Source organism: Puma concolor, chromosome D3 (genome assembly GCF_028749965.1).
Source record: "Puma concolor isolate L17-30 chromosome D3, mPumCon1.1.hap2, whole genome shotgun sequence".
NCBI classification, from domain to species: Eukaryota; Metazoa; Chordata; class Mammalia; order Carnivora; family Felidae; genus Puma; species Puma concolor.
Genome location: NC_141678.1, coordinates 80209796 through 80230367, shown reverse-complemented (window position 1 = coordinate 80230367; position 20572 = coordinate 80209796). Strand labels below are relative to the sequence as shown.

The window sequence follows — 20572 nt, the reverse complement described above, 5'->3', positions numbered from 1 at the left end:
GGATTCTTTCTCTCCTTCTGTCTCTACCCCTCCCCTACTTGTGCTCTCTCTCAAAAATAAAATAAAACTTAAAAAACAAATAAAAAAAATAAATAAACTTAAAAAAATCAGCAGTAATTGGGTTCCTGGCTGGCTCAGTCAGTAGGGCATGTGACTCTTGATCTTGAGGTAGTAAGTTAGAGCCCCACGTTGGCCGTGGAGATTACTTAAAAATAAAATCTTAAAAAAATACTGCCACAGTAATGAATCACTGGAAGAAATTCTGTCCCTTTAATGCAAAAAGCTTGCTATTTTTGATTATCTAATAGAAACAATCGTTCATGCACTCTCCATAGTTCAAACTTGGATCTTTCTTACATGACAGCACTAAAGAAGAATATCCTCTTAGGTGACAGGTGACAAGGAAAGAGTGAATTTGTCTGGAATTTTTAAAGAAAATAGAATTTCCCAGTTGACTGACCTGGGGACGGGTGGGTCAAAGCCATTCAGGAGCCTCAGTAGACCTGCTGCATTAGAACCACACCAAGTCCATTCCACTGGTATCAGATTTGCCTAAATATTCTTAGCTGTTTTTGTGGCTTGACCTTATTATGTTTTCTTCTACCCTTGATCAATGATGGTGCCTATTCTATGTTGTGCTTGTTCTTTGTGGGACCAGAAATTTGGGGAATGAGAAGTCTGACCACGCATAGAGTATAATGTTCAGTTCTAAGCTAAAAAAAAAAAAGGCAAGAGCATCTGATAGAACAGGGTGGAGGAGACCCCTAGCTGTTCTGTGTGCAGAACCCTTGAGGACCCCTGGGCATTTTGACCTAAAGAATGTGCTGCCCATATTCCCTTGGATCTTACCATGGAAGTACTTGCTGGCTGAGTTGCAGCTGCCAGCCTATCCATCTCTTTGTTTGAGGGCTCTTTCTGAAAGCTGGAGCCCAATCTCTCTCAAGAGCAGCCCTCAACTAATAATTGATGGGCGTCGGTGTGTAAATCCCCAGCTTCCTCAACCTTTAGGTGGGATAACCCTGAGGCCCGTATTCTATGCTGGCTTCCACGGTTTCCCAAGGACTGAGCTCAGGTTGTCCACAGTGGTCATTGGCTTGATAACACTCTTGTTGACTGCTTTCTTTTCCCTCTCGGTTCCCTCCTCCTCTACTGCTGCTTCCTAGACCCACCTCCCAGATACTACTTGCATTTGAATACATCCTTATGAAAGAGTCTGCCTCCTAGAGAACCCAAATTAAGACAGTGAATGATGTGACCACAGTCTTCAAATGTATGGATGACTGTCATGTAGAAGAGTGATTAGATTTACTATTCAAATGGGAGACTTAGGAGGTGTCTGGTTGTCTCAGTCAGAAGATATGACTCTTGATCTTGGAGTTGTGAGTTTGAGCCCCACATTGGGCATAGAGATTACTTTTAAATAAATTAATTAATAAGCAAACTTTCAAAAATAAAGGGGGAGGCTTAGAACCACTGGATAGTAGTTATTAGGAGGTGGGATTTGGTTTACCACAGTTCAAAAATAATAAGATGCCCATGATGATTAATTTTATGTGTCAACTTGACTGAGCTAAGGGATGCCCAAATAATGGGTAGAACATTATTTCTGGGTGTGTCTCCAAAGGCGTCTCCAGAAGAGATTAGCATTTGAATCAGTAGACTGAGTAAAGAAGATGCCTTCACCAGTGTGTGGGTGAGCATCATCCAATCAGTTGAAAGCCCAGATAGAACCAAAAGGTTGAAGAAAGGGGAATTCACTCTCTACTTGGGCTGGGACATGCATCTTCTCCTGCCCTTGGACGTGGGTGCAGCTGGTCCTCGGGCCTTCGGTCTCAGACTGAAATAGCCCCAGCTTTCCCCGCTCTTCAGCTTGCAGACAGCAGATCATACCACTTCTCAGCCCTGAGAACTGCTGAGCCAGTTCCTATAATAAATTTCTTCTTATGTGTATTTATATCTATCCTAATGTCTCTGTTTCTCTGGAGATCCCTGACTAACACAATGCCTAAAAACGGATAGGGGTGCTTTGGGAAGTAATAAATTAAGTATTACAGGGGGTGTTTATGAAGAGGCTGGTTAACCACCAGGGGTAACTAATTGATATGAAACCTAAACTAAGTGCTTTTGAAGGTCAGAGGTGGGTTTACCATGATGATAATGAAGCCAAAACTTGTGGATTCTCCTCTTCACAGACCCTTTCAAGGCCTAGCAATGGGCCACACATTTCCATAAATGTGCAGATCTTTGTATCACTATCGATTAAGTGATACACTATCTTTGTATCACTTTGTATCACTATCTTTGTATCACTATCGATATTGACTTTTTTAAATTTATTTTTTATTTTTTTAATGCTTATTTATTTTTGAGAGCGAGGGAGAGACAGAGTGCAAGCAGGGGGGTGGGGCAGAGAGAGAGGGAGACACAGAATCCAAAGCAGGCTCCAGGCTCTGAGCTGTCAGCGCAGAGCCCGACATGGGGCTCGAACCCACAAACCGAGAGATCATGACCTGAGCCAAAGTCAGATACTTAACGGACTGAGCCACCCAGGCATCCCTAAACCCAGCCAAAATTTTAAGTGTGACAAAAGGAAGTATGTTATTAGAAACCCAAAAGGTAATCTGAAATAAAATGGTTGTAGTATTTCTCAGCTTTTTAGAGTTTCTATCTGTTGACATTTTTTTTCTCATTTAAAAGAAAATTCACTTTTGTACCTAATTTTGCATTCATAATGTGCCTTCCTGTTTCTTTTACTTCAAAGGACCCACATATGATTGGGAACTGCCACTGTCTGAGATACTTTTTGATTCTGAGATTCTGAGTCATGAATCTTTCTGCTTCCACAAGCTGAAGGGTAACTATGTTGTTTACTGTCTGATAAGGAATATTTTGTGGAGTAGAATAATGAGGTGTGTGGCCTTCTAGCTCTAAAGTGCAGAGAAAATTCCCAGACGTACTTTTATTTATTTTGTATTTATTTTTCTTTTTTTTTTCTTTTTAATTTTTTTTTTCAACGTTTATTTATTTTTGGGACAGAGAGAGACAGAGCATGAACGGGGGAGGGGCAGAGAGAGAGGGAGACACAGAATCGGAAACAGGCTCCAGGCTCTGAGCCATCAGCCCAGAGCCCGACGCGGGGCTCGAACTCACGGACCGCGAGATTGTGACCTGGCTGAAGTCAGATGCTTAACCGACTGCACCACCCAGGCACCCCTGTATTTATTTTTCTTATATTTTTTAATGTTTATTTATTTTTGGGAGAGAGACAGAGTGCGAGCAGGGGAGGGGCAGAGAGAGAGGGAGACACAGAACCCAAAGCAGGCTCCAGGGTCTGAGCTGCCATCACAGAGCCTGATGTGGGACTTGAACTCACGAACTGTGAAGCCATGACCAGAGCCTAAGTCGGACACTTAACCGACTGAGCCACCCAGGTGCCCCTATTTTTCTTATTTTTAAGCAATACATACATACACCCAGTGTGAGACTCGAACTCACAACCCCGAGATCAAGAGTCACATGCTCTACTGACTGAGCCAGCCAGGCACCCCTCCCAGGCATGCTTTTAATAAAATCTTGAAATACAAAGTCAAGGCTGGCAAGACCCTCTGCTATCTCTCTATGACCTTGTCCCCTTAGAGGGACATCATTTTGGATGCCTAGCCACACTTTCTACAAAGATCATATAAACTAAAGGGACTCTAGAAGAGAGTTACTGATAACAAAGAAAGCGAAATGGTAAAACTATTCTTTGGAATGCCTTCTAATCTATATGATGCTGCCCCAGGGATGAAGAAAGTCAGTGCTTATATAAATATGTATGAAATATTAATCTGAATGATCAACCTGAGGAGAAAACTGAATAATAAGACAGTGAAAATTGGCCAGTTACAAAAGTGGGTTAAACATTCCTTGACTGAACAGGGATAAGGTTATGTGGCTATAGCAGGAATTGGCAAACTATTGTGCATAGACCAAATTTGCTCCTGCCTCATTTGTAAATAAAATTTTATTGAAACAGCCATATTCACTTATTTACATATAGCATATGGCTGCTTTCACGCTGTAACTTCAGAGTTGGTATGACAGAGACCGTAAGGCCTGCAAAACGTAAAAAAAAAACATTGGCTCATTGGCCCTTCATAGAAGATGTCTACCAACCTCTGGTCTAGAGCTAATCTTTGAGCTAGACAAAATTAGTTTCTGTGGCAGTTTGTAACATAGATATGTATAGGGAATGATTCTTAATCTGTAAAAAAATTTGCAGTAAGAGAGATCTTCATTTTGTTATTAGAACTTTAAAATTGAAAAAAAAAACTTTGACATTGAAAGTTGTGAAGCTTCTCTATTCAGGCCAGGCTCTTAGTCATGACTGCAGAAGAGGAGAAAGATCACATTTAAAAGTAAGGCTTAAAATTTTTTTAATGTTTATTTATTTTTGAGACACACACACACACACACGCACACACACACACACACACACACAGTGTGAGCAGGGGAGGGGCAGATATGGAGGGAGACACAGAATCCAAAGCAGGTTCCAGGCTCCGAGCTGTCAGCACAGAGCTGGATGCAGGGCCTGAACTTGTGAATCGTGAAATCATGATCTGAGCTGCAGTTGGACGCTTAACCCACTGAGCCACCCAGGCGCACCTTTGGTAAACACCTGAGCTCAGCTGCACCTATCTACCTTGCCTGCATCACCAACCAACACTGTCCTTACAACCCACTGTGTGTGTATGTCTGTGCATATGTACCTGGGTGCAGGTAAACGCACACACACACGTGCACACACGCACACACTGGGCTATGGCTGCACTCGTCTGATAGCTCTCTATACGCCTTAAATTCATGCCTCCTATGTCCTTGCTTGTGCTGCTTTCATGCCTTTCTTGTGGCTTAAAATCACTCATTTGCCCCCAAACTCTAGCTGTGAAGAGCACGAAACCAAATTCATTTTCTTGTCCTTGGAGCGTGCTTGGGAAATGTGCTCCTCTGCTTCAGTCTTCTGTTTCTGAACTTTCATTCCCCTGCCTCTGGGTGAGTGAGAAGAAATTCAAAGGGTCCAATCAGTGCTCTACTGCTGTGGGTCTTCTGAGCTACCTTTTTAATACGTAGAGGAAAATCCTAAATTCACCGAAGTGCTAGCATCTGCAAAACACAGGGAGGTTTTCTGGCACTCTTTCAGGCAAGAACTAGTCTTTCTAACTTCAGCCACAACTTCCCTGCGAGCTCAGTCAGGGCAAAGCTAATGTTTCATTCTCTGAGTGGCCACCGATGCACCCAAGGGAGCGGCTGGCAGATGAAGGTATGTAGCCTACGTTTATTATGGGAAAGAATGAATGAACATGGTGGCGTGGATATAGAGGAATTCTTGGTAAGGAGGTGAACTATTAGAATCAGATTGCTGTTTTACTGGCCCATTAAACAACTTGGGTATGTCTGGCCATTCCTCTCACACAACTTGTTTGCAGCGATTGCAACCCCATGGCCCAGGGCGGGGCTGCCATCTTGCACAACTCTGGTACACTCAGTGTGCAGGCTGACCCGCCATATGCAGCTGGCCTGAGGTAGTGCTAAGTGCATGGGTTTTGAGGTGCACATTCCCAGGTTTGATTTCCAACTTCAGCATTTACTAGCATACTGACTCTGTGCAAGTTCCTTAAATTTCTCCAGGCTTTTATTTGTTCATCCTTAAAATGGGTGAATCATACATCATTGTGTTGTTATAAAGATGATATGAAGTAAAGTATGACACTTAAGAAAAGGGCAGATGCTCAGGGCGCCTGGGTGGCTCAGTCGGTTAAGCATCCGACTTCAGCTCAGGTCATGCATGGTCTTGTGGTTCGTGAGTTCGAGCCCCACATTGGGCTCTGTGCCGACAGCTCAGAGCCTACTTGGGATTCTCTCTCTCTCTCTCTCTCTCTCTCTCAAGATAAATAAACCTTAAAAAAGAAAAAAAAATGGCAAGTGCCTAATAAATAAGCTTTTTGGGATATGTGTTTGTGGTTAGTTGTGAATCTTCACTGGAGATTTACGTCGCTGTAAACGGTCTTTGTGTGGAACGGGTTTTGATGCTGTTATACGTGAACGTTACTGGATTAGTTCCCTAGGACTGCTCTAACAAGTTATCACAAAGTGGGTGGCTTTAACAATAGAAATTTATTGTTTGTCTGTTCTGGAGAACAGAAATCCAAGATCAAGGTGCCGGCAGGGCCGTGCTCCCTCTGAAGGCTGTGGGGAAGGATCCTTCCTTGCCTCTTCCAGCTTCTCCTGGCTTCTCACAACTATTGGCGCTTCTCGGCTGGCAGCTGGATTGCTTCAACCTCTGCCTCTGTCATCACCTCCTTCCCTTCTTTCCATTATGTCTGTGTCCAAATTTCCCTCCTCTTATGAGGACATCAGTCATTGGATTAAGTCTCACCCAAATCCAGTGGGACCTCATTTTAACTTACTTATATCTGCAAAGACCCTATTTCCAAATAAGGTCACACACACACTTACCTGGGCTTGAGGCTCAAACATCTTTTGGGGGGACACAATTCAACCCACAATAACGACCATGAACATAGTTTGACAGGGAGGAGAAGATTCTCTTCAGGAACCCATAACCTTGGACAAGTCACTTAGCTATCTTTTGTCCTCAGTGTCCTCATCTGTACCATCCGTGAGATGAGGAGATTGGGTAATGTACTCGCTCACATCCCTCAGTCTTAATGTTTTATGGTTTTATGAAGGCTGTCAGATTCCAAATCTGGTAAACCCGAATTCCTGAGGTTCTTCTATAACGGTGGTCTGAGATAGCTGAAGGGAGGACATCGGCCTCGCGAGTGGGTCCTGTGGTGGGTGGCCTTCGCGGGTGAGTACGTTGGCCAGCGAGGATCCCACCTATGGTGCTCCCCTCCTCTGTGCCCCAGGAGCAGCTCCTTGACAGCTACGTTCAATCTATGAGGGCCCTTTCCCACCAAAATTTGTTCTTTATTCCCCCTTTTTTTTTTTTCATTCAAAACCGCTGATAGTAAATTTGATTTTGACTTTTGCAAAACCTGCCTCCATTTCAGTAGATTGCTTTAGGGTCAATCTGTGTTTCGATCACTACTGTTGGCAAGTTTTGAACATATTAAGAGCCAGGATAGGACGCGCAGATTTTTTTGGAGGGGCGGAGCAGACAGGAAAGCCCACACAGTGGACTTCATATGTGTTTATGTTCATTCCATGCAGAGGAAGATGTCCTTGTGGTTCATTGGCTTGACCATGGCCCTTCACATTCACATCTCACTTGAACCTGAAATAAGGGGGAAAAGGTCCTTTAGTCTAGCAAATACTCCATAAAGAAGATGATTTGTTTCACACATGTGAAGCAATTGAACATATTTATAGCTTGGAAGAACCTGTAGGATCTCCCTAGAGATTTACTGTTAAATAACTTCTAAATCCCAATGCTACTGGAGTCTTATAAGTCTTGCAGTTTTTATTATGAACGATATCATTACCTAGGAAATAACCGCCTGAACCACATTCTTTGTAAAAATTCTATAGAATATACCTCAGAAGTATATGTTTTTCTGTAAACAAGCATTAAACAATATAAACTTGCTAAATTGATTATGCAAATTTTGTAAAAATAAACAAATACAAGCTGCATAAATATTTCTAATATCTATATATTACCTACGCCAGGAACTATATTTTACCCTTCTATTAAGTTTTGCAAGTATGGATTGAAAATAATAATGATGATGAAAATAGTCAAAATAGCATTGCATAACTTTAATTGAGAATAATATAGTGCTCTGGAACCTGATAATGAATATAATAAATCTCACACCACAATGCAATTAATTTCCCGATTTATTAGGAAAGTGTTTGCAAAGGTAAAATTCAGCCTGGTTCCTATTAATACAACACTGACCTTGAATTAGTGGCATCTGAATTAACGAGGTTTTGTTTTGAGGGAAACTTTTTTTTTGTTTTTAAAACAATTTATTTTGATTATATTAAACTTTTTTGTGTGTGTGGTTGCATCCATGATGTCGTCAGTAACTCAAAGTGCCCACTCATGGGAGCCAAAGATGTCCCCCTCAGAGCCACACTGTCGGAAGCATCAATTGTGAAGACATGCCCAATTCCTGTTATTTGTGATCCTTGCGGGTTACTTTAATCCTGATCCAGTGGTTTCTTCCACAGTAGTCTGCTGTCACTGTGGCTGCGAGGCAGAGGGGTACCAAGTAAAGAGCTCAAACCCTGGAGCTAGACAGACCTGAGAGCTCAAGTGACATTTCCACAGCTTACTGGCATATGACCTTGGCCCTCCTTGACTTCTCTGGCCCTCAGGGTCCTCATCTGTAACATGGATCCTATTGCATAAGATAGTTAACGGATGGAATGGGATAGAGCAGGGACCCCACTCTTCAGTGTTAGCCAGTGGGGTGAACGAGCTCCGGGTCTCACTCTCCTGCCCCTGGCAGTGACTAAACTCAGAATCAGCTTGTAGGAAATGTGGATGGAACAAAACTGAAATCTCCACTAGATACGCAGGGGGTTTGTGGAGGTGAAAAGGAAATGGGCCTTATTTGATCTTACTGTGGGATAGTTGGTCTGGATTAGAGGATCTCACAGCCCTTTGAGGTTTAATGCTAGATGAGAAATACATGTTTTACTTCTGTCCCAGGTCCTGGCACAGAGCTCCTAAAACCCTTGGAATTTCCTGAGGTATAGGGGTGATAGGAGCATCTTTTGTTATTTATAATGAGCTCCTCTTAACTACTCAACCTGAGTTTCTGCTAATGAGGTGACTTTTGGCAGAATCCCTAGACAGCTTCAGGATGGGGGTTGGTGGCCGGAGAGACCAGGCCATGATTAGAAGGTTGGAACTTTCAGCCCTACTCCCTGACTCTGAGGAGGGAAGAGGGGCTGGAGTTTGAATTCAGTCACCAACGACCAAGGATTTACTCAATCATGCTGCCATAATGAAACCTCCATCCATACCCCCAAATGAGGGAGTCTAGGGATCTTCCAAGTTGGTGAACCCCTCCATGTGCCAGGGGGATGGTGTGCCCCAACTCCAGGGAGACAGAGGCTCCTGTGCTCAGGGCTCCTCTGGACCTCACCCTCTGGACCTCTTCATCTGGCTGTTCATTTGTACCCTTTATAATAAACTGTAGTAGTAAGTATAGCATTTTCCTAGATTCTGGGAGTTGTTCCAGGTAACCATCAAAACTGAAAGGGGGGCATGGGAACCCTAGAATTTATAGCCAAGTCGGAAGGAAGTGCGAGCAGCCTGGGCATCCCATTTGCCCTGGCATTTGAAGCGAGAGTGGTCTTATACTAACTACTCCGGGTTGTTAGCATCTGCTAGATACCCAGTCAGTGCTGGAGAATCAGGGACTCTGAGAGCCTCCAGTGACCATTTCTGATAAGTTTTGCAACCAAACCCACCGTGTCTCTTGTTTTCAAACCATCACCTAGGAGGGGTGGCTGGGACAAAGTTTCTCAGGTGTTAGGCTGCTGCAAAGCAGGCACGTGTGTGTCTCTTCCCAGTTTCCAGTGTGTGTGTGCAATGACACCGATGGGGAGGGCCAGCTCTCTCCTCTGGACAGCTGTTACCAGATAGGCATCTTAGGGTGAGAAATCAGTGGCCTAAATGAGCAACCAGGAGCCAAGGGTCAACAAAATAAGGACGTGGGTTATAAGCCAAGGGCTTCCTTGAAGGGCAAAAGGGGAAGCTGTGTGTAAGACCCCTCATAGGTACCCTACTTAGTATGACAGCCTTGCAGATATGTTCAAGACACTGGCTGACCCAGACTGAAAATATCTCCCTTGTTCTCCAGGATTTTCTCATTCACTACAATTCTTTCGGAAAGTGGGTAGGGTAGAACAAATGTAAATAAACACATAAATAAATATATGCCATCTTCATTATCTTGTTGCATCACTAGGATGAATCTCATTTTCAGGAACTTCCATGCCCCTCGGGAATCATGTGTCTACCCCTGTGGTTCATGTTTTCAATTTTGGAAAGCTTTTCCACAAACCATTTTCTTCTAGTTCTGGGCCTATGAAGCGAAATTAATTTACTTGCCTCCTTTCTGTGGTGTCAGCTCAGCCCTGTTAAGTTGGATGCTAGAGGACATGTGTTATAACGCTCCATGAGAACGAAAAAATGTTTTCCAGCTTGTAAATTGCTTTTTGTTTATTTAATTTTGTCTTTCACGGACTATATATTCAGCATATGCCTCTGGGGTCTTTTGTACATTAACAATTCAAAAACCACTGACCTATAATCATATTAAAACTCCCATTTTATCTCCAGTTTAACCATAATAGAATCCTCTTACATGAGTTGGGCAGAAGCCTTGTGAATAGATAATCTTGCCTCTAAAATGCTAGGGCTTTACGAAGTAAGTAGGGATTATAAATTCAAATTGTGAGCCATTTTATTATTGTAGATTCTGTCATTATCATGCAATTACAAAGCATTCCAAATTTTATTGGTTGATCCATTTAGCTATCTCCCGATCAGTTCAGCTGTCGTGTTTTGTTTTGTTTTGGTCGCTGTGACTGACCCTGCTAACAGGAGAAAATGAGTGCAGTTCACGGTGCAGGTGACAGATGAGAACTGGGCATCTCAGTGATTCAAAAGCAAGAGACCGTTTTCACAACAGCCTGTGTGGGTTGTCATCACTTAAGCATTTTGACCTTTTAAAAAGTAGCTTCAGGGGCGCCTGGGTGGCGCAGTCGGTTAAGCGTCCGACTTCAGCCAGGTCACGATCTCGCGGTCCGTGAGTTCGAGCCCCGCGTCGGGCTCTGGGCTGATGGCTCAGAGCCTGGAGCCTGTTTCCGATTCTGTGTCTCCCTCTCTCTCTGCCCCTCCCCCGTTCATGCTCTGTCTCTCTCTGTCCCAAAAATAAATATAAAAAAAAAAAAAAAAAAACGTTTGGAAAAAAAGTAGCTTCAGCCTGGGACTTCTGAAGGGTAGGCTGAAATTTGTTTCTCCAGCTAAACTTGGTCCTTACTAATCACTGGGGCCAGTCCCTTTACCTGTTTCTGAGTGGAAAAGTGTTTGTTTAAAACCACAATTACACTGACTGTCTGCCAGGTTTTGATTATCCAGACAAGTCATAATGTCATCTTTTTTTTTTTTTTTTTTTTTAAATTTTTTTTTTTTTTCAACGTTTATTTATTTTTGGGACAGAGAGAGACAGAGCATGAACGGGGGAGGGGCAGAGAGAGAGGGAGACACAGAATCGGAAACAGGCTCCAGGCTCTGAGCCATCAGCCCAGAGCCCGACGCGGGGCTCGAACTCACGGACCGCGAGATCGTGACCTGGCTGAAGTCGGACGCCCAACCGACTGCGCCACCCAGGCGCCCCCATAATGTCATCTTAATGACAGCTTGGTCTGAATTTTATTATTCAGTTTTATTGAGAGTTATGGGGGCAAAAGGGAGAGAAGTCTAAAGCTGCTGCTCTCCGTGGCCATTCAGTCAACCTTTTGTGTGGCTGTTTATTTGATTTGATTTTTGCACCATTATTTGGATTACCATGTAGTTAAGCCAGCCGGGTCATTACAACTGCTAACAGAATCAACTACGTAATAGCGTATTTCCTTGACCGTGTTAGGACAAATGAGGTGACATTGTAAGATTGTGTAACTAGTTTATTAAATGCAACGATCTCAGTGGATACAAACAGGACATGGCGCGATTTCTTTTTCCTTTCATGGCGTTGCCAGATCTCTGCTCCCTGATCCATGATGGCACAGTGGACACATCTCATTGCTTAGGAGTGGCTTTCAGTTATAAGAATAATCTCACTTAAGTAGCTATGACTCATTTTCAAGGGTTAAAGTGTCTCTTCTAGTCGAAATCAAAACTTCAGTCTCCCATTCAGTCCAGAGCTTCTTCCTCCCGGACTCTCAGCCTCACCCTCTGGGCTCAGAGACCCAGCAGGGAAGGATGGGTCTTCTTCCTCGTTTCTTTGCCCTCCTAATGTCTTTTTTTTTTTCATTTTTATTTATTTTTGAGAGAGACAGAGACAGAATGTGAGTGGGTTAGGGGCAGAGAGAGAGAGGGAGACACAGAATCCGAAGCAGGCTCCAGGCTCTGAGCTGTCGGCACAGAGCCCGACGTGGGGCTCGAACTCACGAGCTGTGAGATCATGAACTGAGCCGAAGTCGGACGCTCAACCAACTGAGCCACCCAGGCGCTCCATCTCCCAGTGTTTTCTTGAGGACAACCCAGCCTCTCTGGTGGGGGCTGAGGCGGGGGTGGCTTTCAGTACCCTCCCATCTCTGGCCTGGAGTGGAAGGAAGCTTTCCCTCTTTCATTTGGTAACTTTCTCTAATTACTCTTTCTTATTTCTAGTCTTTCTTAAATAGGCTGCAGATGGACTTAGGACAACAAGAAAAGTCCCATCAAGCATCTGTTTACAGACACAGACATCACAGCACACGTGGATTCCAGCGTAGAAACCTCAGCTCGCATGATTAGAGAGATCTTCAAAGAGCAACATTGTTCCTAGAAGCTCTTTGGTTTACTAGGAAAGAGGTGACTGTAGAAAGCGGGTGTTGAGAAGAATAGCCCATATGGACCCCTGGATGCTGTTATTTTGCCTTTTAGGGCCCAGAGGATCTGGGTGTTTTCTTTGCTGATCTCCCTTGTGCATGTGATCAGGTGACATTGGTGTCTGCACTGATAGGGGTGGCTTCTACTTCTCACGGACAGAATCACGGCCACCTGTCTCCTTTTGGTACCACCTCTTGGGTAGTGGGTGGTCCAAATAATGTGGAGAAGAGTCCTGAGTTTGTGCTGTCTCTGCTTTAATTTGTGTACATTTTCCTTTAACTACTCTGCTGGGAACATTAAATCAATGTGGATGATTTTTGAAGAATGTAATCTAGAAAATTCAATTATTTAGCGCCTGGAAGGGTTTCAAAGATTAAAATGCTGTGCAAAAATGTGTAAGCATTTATTATTAAAATTAAACAAATGTTTTCTCCATGCAATTAAATTGCATTGTCAAAATGGTGTGTTTGACTCCTCCAAACACATTTTGTGTTATTTTTATTTGGACTTTTTCTAATGCTCCCAGGCAGAATTAGAAACTTCTCTTCTCTGTTGCTCCCATAGCTTTGTCTTTATACCCCTATTTTAGCTGAATTCAATTCAATTTGATTTTATTTAGTTTCAAATAACACTTATTAAGTGTAAACTTGGTACTAGTTACGGTTCTGGGCTCCAAGGAACAAAACGTTAAGTTGTACCTTTCATCAAACTACAAGAGTGTGTGTGTGTGTGTGTGTGTGTGTGTGTGTGTGTGTGTGTGTGTGTTTTAACTTTAATGCAGTTAGTTTCCTGGTAACAACAAAATTCAAAGGAGGCAGAGGGAAGGGAATGAATGCCTATCAGCATTCCAGGTGCTGACAGCTTCAAAGATGAATGATTTTGATTGCATTGAATTAACTATGAAAGCTTTCAGCAAAACTGAGTCCTTTCCCTTTTGGAAGGATTCATCTTTTTTTAAGTTTATTTTTGAGAGAGACAGAGAGAGAGAACACAAGTAAGGGAGGGGCAGAGGCAGAGGGGGACAGAGGATCTGAAGCAGGCTCCATGCTGACAGCAGAGAGCCCGATGCAGGGCTCCCACCCACGAACTGTGAGACCATGACCTGAGCCAAAGTCGGACACTTACCCAACTGAGCCATCCAGGCGCCCCTGGAAGGATTCAAATCACCGTGGATGGGGAGAGAAAGGACTTCTCCCGCCTACCCCCATGGAAGAAGCACAACAGAGAAGGATGGTGGCAAAACTTGCCTTTCGTTAGTTTTGCCCTTGAAATTGGTGAATACAGTTCTGCAAATTGGAAATATTTCCTAGGTTTCCAGGTTGCTCAAGCTCCCAGCAACTGGGCCAGGCATGATGGCAACTTTCTTCCTAAAGTCAAGCAGTTTTCTTCATTTTCTCATATAACTCCGACTTGTTTACAGAGGGATGATCCTGAATATTCAGCTGATATTCAGAAAAAAATATTGGTAAGGAACAGCATTCATGGTTATAAAGTCATTGCAAAGATAAGAATTGCAACATCAGGATTTTGGCCTCGACCTTTGAGTATGAGCAGAGATTTTTTAAGAGGGAAGGACATCAAATAAACTAAACTAAGCCCCCCAAAATTGTGTATTAAAATTACAATACAAAGAGACAGGATAATAATCACAAACCATTTGCCTGTGTTAAAAAGCGCAGGATAAGGTCACCCACATTGTAGATACTTATTATTGAAAGTTCGGATTCTGAAAAGGATGAGAAAAACATTGTCTTGTTTTCTTCTCATCTATAAACCTGTGTCACAGCCTATTCAAAACTCCTCAGAAGCAAAAACACTTTTGAAACGACTTTTGTGAGGCTGCAAGTTTGATAGAATACGAGGTTAACTGAGTGTAAAAGACCAATAAAATAAATAAATGGTGAAATATAGGGGCAAAAGAAAATGAAGGGAAGGATCACAAAATGAATGGGGTAATTGCCTTTTTTACGTGCCCTGGAACAAATATGGAGGATGTGAATCTTCCTCCTTTGAGAACTTGAGAGAATCTGTTAGTAAATGATCTGGTTCTGGAGCCTTATTAGGAAGTAGTTCTTTGACAGTTCTTGTTATTGCTTTACTAGTACATTATGGTATTTCTAGTTTCAATTTTGGAAATTTCCGTTTTTTTAGAAAATTGCCAGATTTTGAAATTTATTAGCATAGACTTGAATATGGTGTGAGAATTGCATATGCAAGTCTATGCTTATCTATTTAAAGTCCCCTCCATATTTGTTGTGGCATACTTCCCCTGTTCTAAATTTGTGGTGTTGTTTTTATTTTTTTCTTCATTTAACTTTTCAGATATGGACTACTTTGCTTATTTTTTCTCACATATAAAGTTCTCGAATTTGTTGACCAATCCCTAATTTTATTAATTTGGGCTTTTTACCTCTATTATTTTCTTCCTTTTCTTTATTTTAGGTATCTTGTAATCTTCTTCTAGCTTCCACATTCAAATGACTAGATTTTCTTTTTTCAACCTTTCTCGAATAACAGTTAAAGCTTTTAAAACGTCAAACTTGTTTCTGGGCACAATTTTGGCTAAATACCTTAAGTTTTAATATGTGTGGTTCTAATTTCTGTTTTTTCTAAATACTTTGTATTTTTATGGTACCATAATAGAATGTGTATTAGATGTCAGATGGTGGAGTGTTTTTTGTTTAAACTTCTATTACTTTTTTATTTGTACTGATAACAGAGAATGTTACCTATAATATTTTTGCTATCTGGAATCTATTGACATTATCTTTTTTTCTTCCTACGTATTTAACTATTTGTGTGTGTGTGTGTATATATATATATATACACATACATGTACATGTACACGTGTGTGTGTATTCCATGGATACATGTAAACTAGTATTCTTAAACAAATACAATTGTTAATTCAACCTTTCTATATACATTAGTCAAATACATAATTCTTTCTTAATTCTAGATTTCTTTCTTTACAGTATCTTCCTCATTGGTATATACATACATTTAGGTCTCTACCAGCCTTAGAGACTTTTTTCAATGCTGCTACTCCTTTGAGGTAGTTCTGGCTCTCACCTGCACTGCACTGATAAGTGTTTAGAAGAGTCAGGTACTGTATCCAAAATCTATAAAGAACTTATCCAACTCAACACCCAAAAAACAAAATAAGTGACGAAATGGGCAAAAGACATGAACAGACACTTTTCCAAAGAAGACATCCAGACGGCTAACAGACACATGAAAAGATGCTCAACATCACTCATAATCAGGGAAATACAAATCAAAACCACAATGAGATACCACCTCACAGCCATCAGAATGGCTAAAATTAACAACTCAGGCAACGACAGATGTTGGTGATGATGCGGAGAAAGGGGGACACTTTTGTACTATTGGTGGGAATGCAAACTAGTGTAGCCACTCTGAAGAACAGTATGGAGGTTCTTCAAAAAGTTAGAAATAGAACTATCCTATGATCCAGCAATTGCACTACTAGGTATTTATCCAAAGGATACAAAGTGCTGATTTGAAGGGGCACATGCACCCCAATATTTATGGCAGCACTATCACCAATAGCCAAATAACGGATTGAGCCTAAATATACATTGACTGATGAATGGATAAAGAAGATGTGGTACACACACACACACACACACACACACACACACAATGGAATATTACTCGACAAAAAGAATGAAATCTTGCTATTTGCAGCAACATGGATAGAAGTAGAATGTATCATGCTAAGCAAAGTAAGTCAGAAAAAGACAAATATCATATGGTTTCATTCTTATGTGGAATTTAAGATACAAAACAGATGAACATAGGGAAAAGAAGATAAAAACAGAGAGGGAGGCAAACCTTAAGAGACTCTTAAATCCAGAGAACAAACTGAGGGTTGCTGGAGAGGAGAGGAGTGGGGGATGGGCTAGATGGGTGATGGGCATTAAGGAGGGCACTTGTTGGGATGAGCACAGGGTGTTATATGTAAGTGATGAATCACTAAATTCTACTCCTGAAACCATTATTACGCTGTATATTAATTAACTTGGATTTAAGTAAAATAAAACTATGTTAATAAAAAAAATAAATTGAGAAGAGGTTAAATAAAGTACAGATCAGAATAACCAGAATAAAATTTGAATTAAAAAAAGGAATCAAGGGGCGCCTGAGTGGTTCAGTGAGTTGGGCATCCGACTTCAGCTTAGCTCATGATCTCTCGGTTTGTGGGTTCGAGCCCCATGTCGGGCTCTGTGCTGACAGCTCAGAGCCTGGAGCCTGCTTTGGATTCTGTGTCTCCCTCTCTCTCTGCCCCTCCCCTGCTCATGCTCTTTCTCTCTCTGTCTCAAAAATAAGTAAAAACATTAAAAAAATTTTTTTTAAATTAAAAAATTAAAAAAGGAGTCAGGTACTCTTACCAACTCCAGTACCTCACCACTCCTTCTTTTCTTTTTTTTCTTAAAAAAATTTTTTTTCAACGTTTTTATTTATTTTTTTGGGACAGAGAGAGACAGAGCATGAACAGGGGAGGGGCAGAGAGAGAGGGAGACACAGAATCGGAAACAGGCTCCAGGCTCCGAGCCACCAGCCCAGAGCCCGACGCGGGGCTCGAACTCACGGACCGCGAGATCGTGACCTGGCTGAAGTCGGACGCTTAACCGACTGCGCCACCCAGGCGCCCCTCTTAAAATTTTTTTTAATGTTTTATTTTATTTTTGAGAGACAGAGTGAGACAGCATAAGTGGGGGAGGAGCAGAGAGAGAGGGAGACACAGAATCCAAAGCATGTTCCAGGCTCCGAGCTGTCAGCACAGAGCCCGACGCGGGGCTCAAACCCACAAACTGTGAAATCATGACCTGAGCCGAAGTCGGAGCGTAACAGACTGAGCCACCCAGGCGTCCCACCCCTCTTTTCTTTCTTAAAATGCAAACTGTTAAACCTTCTTGGAGGGCACACCCTGAGGAAGGAGTAGAGGTGTGAGCAGATGAGATCTATGATGTTTAAAGAGCTTGTGCTGGATTTGAATTTCGAAACTCTCATCAAGATTCTCTGACTTGGCCCGGTAGAAGTCAGCGTCATCCCAAGGCTGGTTAGGAAGAGTGGAGAACAAAGGCAGAGTAATGGCTTCTCAGACCAGAGCTGCTATTACATCTTCCCTTCTTTTGCCTCTACCAGCAAAGAAAGAGTGGGAGGGGGGAACCTGACACTTTGAGCATCCCTGGTGTTGAGCATACAAGAGTGGAGAGCAAGATCAGTCTCCATGAAGTTGGAAGGCGGATACCACAGAAAGCTTTTTCTAGTGACCCAGAGAAGGAGAAAAAGAAGCTTGGCTGATTATTTGTAGCTGTCAGGTCCTCTATCCAAGGTGGGGGGTGCTGTGTCCTCTCCGCCTACTCATGGAGACATTGCTACCCTTTTTATGGACTCTCAAACCCCTGCCTTGGCAGACAATTCTTATCTGTGTTACAGATAAAATTTTTCTGGGCACTACCTCACCCTTTCTCAGCCCCAGCTGACACCTTACAACCACGTGAAAGATCCAGAGCCAGAACCACCTCGCTCAGCCACTCCTGGATTCCTGATCCCCAGGAATGGTGAGAGATAATACTTGATTTGGGGGGAAGCTTCTAAGTTTGGGGGTAATGTGTTACACAGCAGTAGGTAACCTCCACGATCTGCAATCTATGGTGCAAATAAGGACTAGTGGGCGATGAGGCAGGTAAGGTGGGCTGACACAGTAAAACACCTGTGTGGATCCTTTTTCTTGCCTAAACCACTAAGGGCGGTCATTTGCCCCTTGCACCTCTTCTCTTTCTTTATGGAGTTCCCTGGTGATCTCATTCACACCTAAATTTTAACCAGTTTCTACCTGGTTTGCTTTAAAATCTAGCCCAGACCTAACCTGAATGATTCAGTCTCTCACCTCCAAATGCGTGCTGATCTTTTCCACCTGGATATGCCACCAGTATCCCAAATAGTTTTGGCTCCTAAATTCATCTTCCCCTCCAGCCATCCTCCGTAACTGACCACCTTAAACCTCAAGGATGGCACTGCTACTGGTTGTTTTCCCAGAGACCACTAAGTGGGGAAAGTTGTGGGAATCCAAAAAGAGAAGTCTCTTGTGGAGCATTTCCAAGGATGCAATTTAATGCCATTGAATGGAAGTCTGTGGGACAATGCAGAGGAAGCAAGGTCTGTATCGCTACCCTTAGAGTTATCCATCCCCTTGCCCCAGCACGTGTGCTACACTTGCCTGTTACCGTCTGTGGATGACTATTTGAGATCCCGTCACAAGCAGCCATTTTCCATTGATTCTAACCCTGAATGCAGCTGCATGCATCGAATTCTGCACTTGGTGAGATGAGGTTCTTGGGAAGGACAGTCCCTTGGGCTGAAGACCTTGTCATGCCATTTGTATTTTTCTGCAGTTCGTCATTGGATCTCATCACCTCTGCCTCCCCTTCCCTCTCCAGAGGTTCGCAGCTTGGCTGCAGGTTAGAATCTCTGGGTAGCTTTCAGGAACTCCCTCACCTAGTCCGCACTGAAGACCGATTAAGTCACAATATCTGGGGCTGGGGCCTAGACATCTTATTGTTTGGAAGTTTATCCTGTGCCTCTGATGTGTAGTCTGGTGGTACTGGTGGATGAGAAACAGCATTGCCTGGGGATCTGATGCTGACCTAGCCTTTAATTCCTGGGGAAATCATTCACACTTTCTGAGAATCAATTTGCAATTCTATAGAAGGTGATAATATTTGCCTAGCAGAATTATTGAAGGGGCAAACGAAATAGTGGTGTGAAAAGCCATGGTAACTGTAAAGAACTAGGTACTGTTATTATGATTGTCACACCCCTGCTGCTCCCAGTCTGATTCCAGCCCTAATCACCTTCACAGGCACTAGGACTCTTTAGCTGTGTCCGTTGCCTCCAGGATCTCTGCCTCCAATTCCTCCTGCACACCAGGGTCACATCAGCTTTTCTAAATTCCGCTCGTGCTCAAAGACTATCCTACTTTCCATTTCCCATCAAACCGATACATCCTCACGTTGAAACCCAAATTACTTTTGTAACCTTATCTTCTATTTCCTAAAAGGGTTCATCTGCATCCAGATATCTAGCCAGCCAACAAATGTCTTGAATTTCTGCCATATGACAGCACTGAGCTACAGCTCTGGGGTAATGCAAAGATGAACCAGAGGTAAGTGAACCAAGAAGGTGACCATCCAGAAGCTCATATAAATGCTTCGTTTTAGTTAAATATAATTTCGGAAGAGCAGAGAATGCCTGAAATTCAATAAAAACAAAAAACAAACCACCTAATTCAAAAATGGGCGAAGGACTTGAACAGACACTTCTCCAACAAAGAAGACATACAAATGGCTAATAAGCACATGCAAAGATGTTCAACATCACTAATCATTAGAGAAATACAAATCAAAATTACAGTGAGATACTGCTTCACAACCACTGGACTGGCCACTGTAAAAAAGAGAGGCAGAAATATGTGTTGGCAAGGATGTGGAAAAATTGGACCCCTGTGCACTATCGGTGGGAATGTAAAATGGTGCAACTACTGTGAAAAACACTATGGGTATTTCTCAAAAAATTAAAAAATAGGATTTCCAGATGATATAGCATTGCACTTCTAGGTATATATCAAAAGAATTGAAAGCAGGCACTTGACAGATACTTGAACACCCACATTTATAACAGCATTATTCACAATAGGAAAAAAGTGAAAACAACCCAAATGTCTATTTGATGAGTGGATAAATTAATGGTGGTATATCCATACAATGGAATATTACTGAGCCTCAAAAAGGGAGGAAACTGATACACGCTACAACGTGGATGAACCTTGAAGACATTAGACTCCGTGAAATAAGACACAAAAGGACAAATGTTGTGTGATTCCACTTATATGAGGTACTGGAGAAATCATTTTCATAGAGACAGAAAGTAGATGGCGTTGTCAGGGGCTGGGAGGAGGGGGGATGGGGAATTACTGTTGTT

At 42.5% G+C, this 20572-nt stretch overlaps 1 long non-coding RNA gene across 1 annotated transcript in view; it reads left to right on the top strand.

The window, feature by feature from the left end:
• LOC147575663 (uncharacterized) overlaps positions 1–19758 on the top strand; it is a 72617-nt gene extending 52859 nt beyond the window's left edge. The window contains exons 3-5 of the long non-coding RNA XR_015242764.1: positions 12362–12544; positions 18029–18153; positions 19653–19758. This is a non-coding gene — a long non-coding RNA (uncharacterized LOC147575663). The remainder of the gene's footprint in view (positions 1–12361; positions 12545–18028; positions 18154–19652) is intronic.
• Positions 19759–20572: the final 814 nt, after the last annotated feature.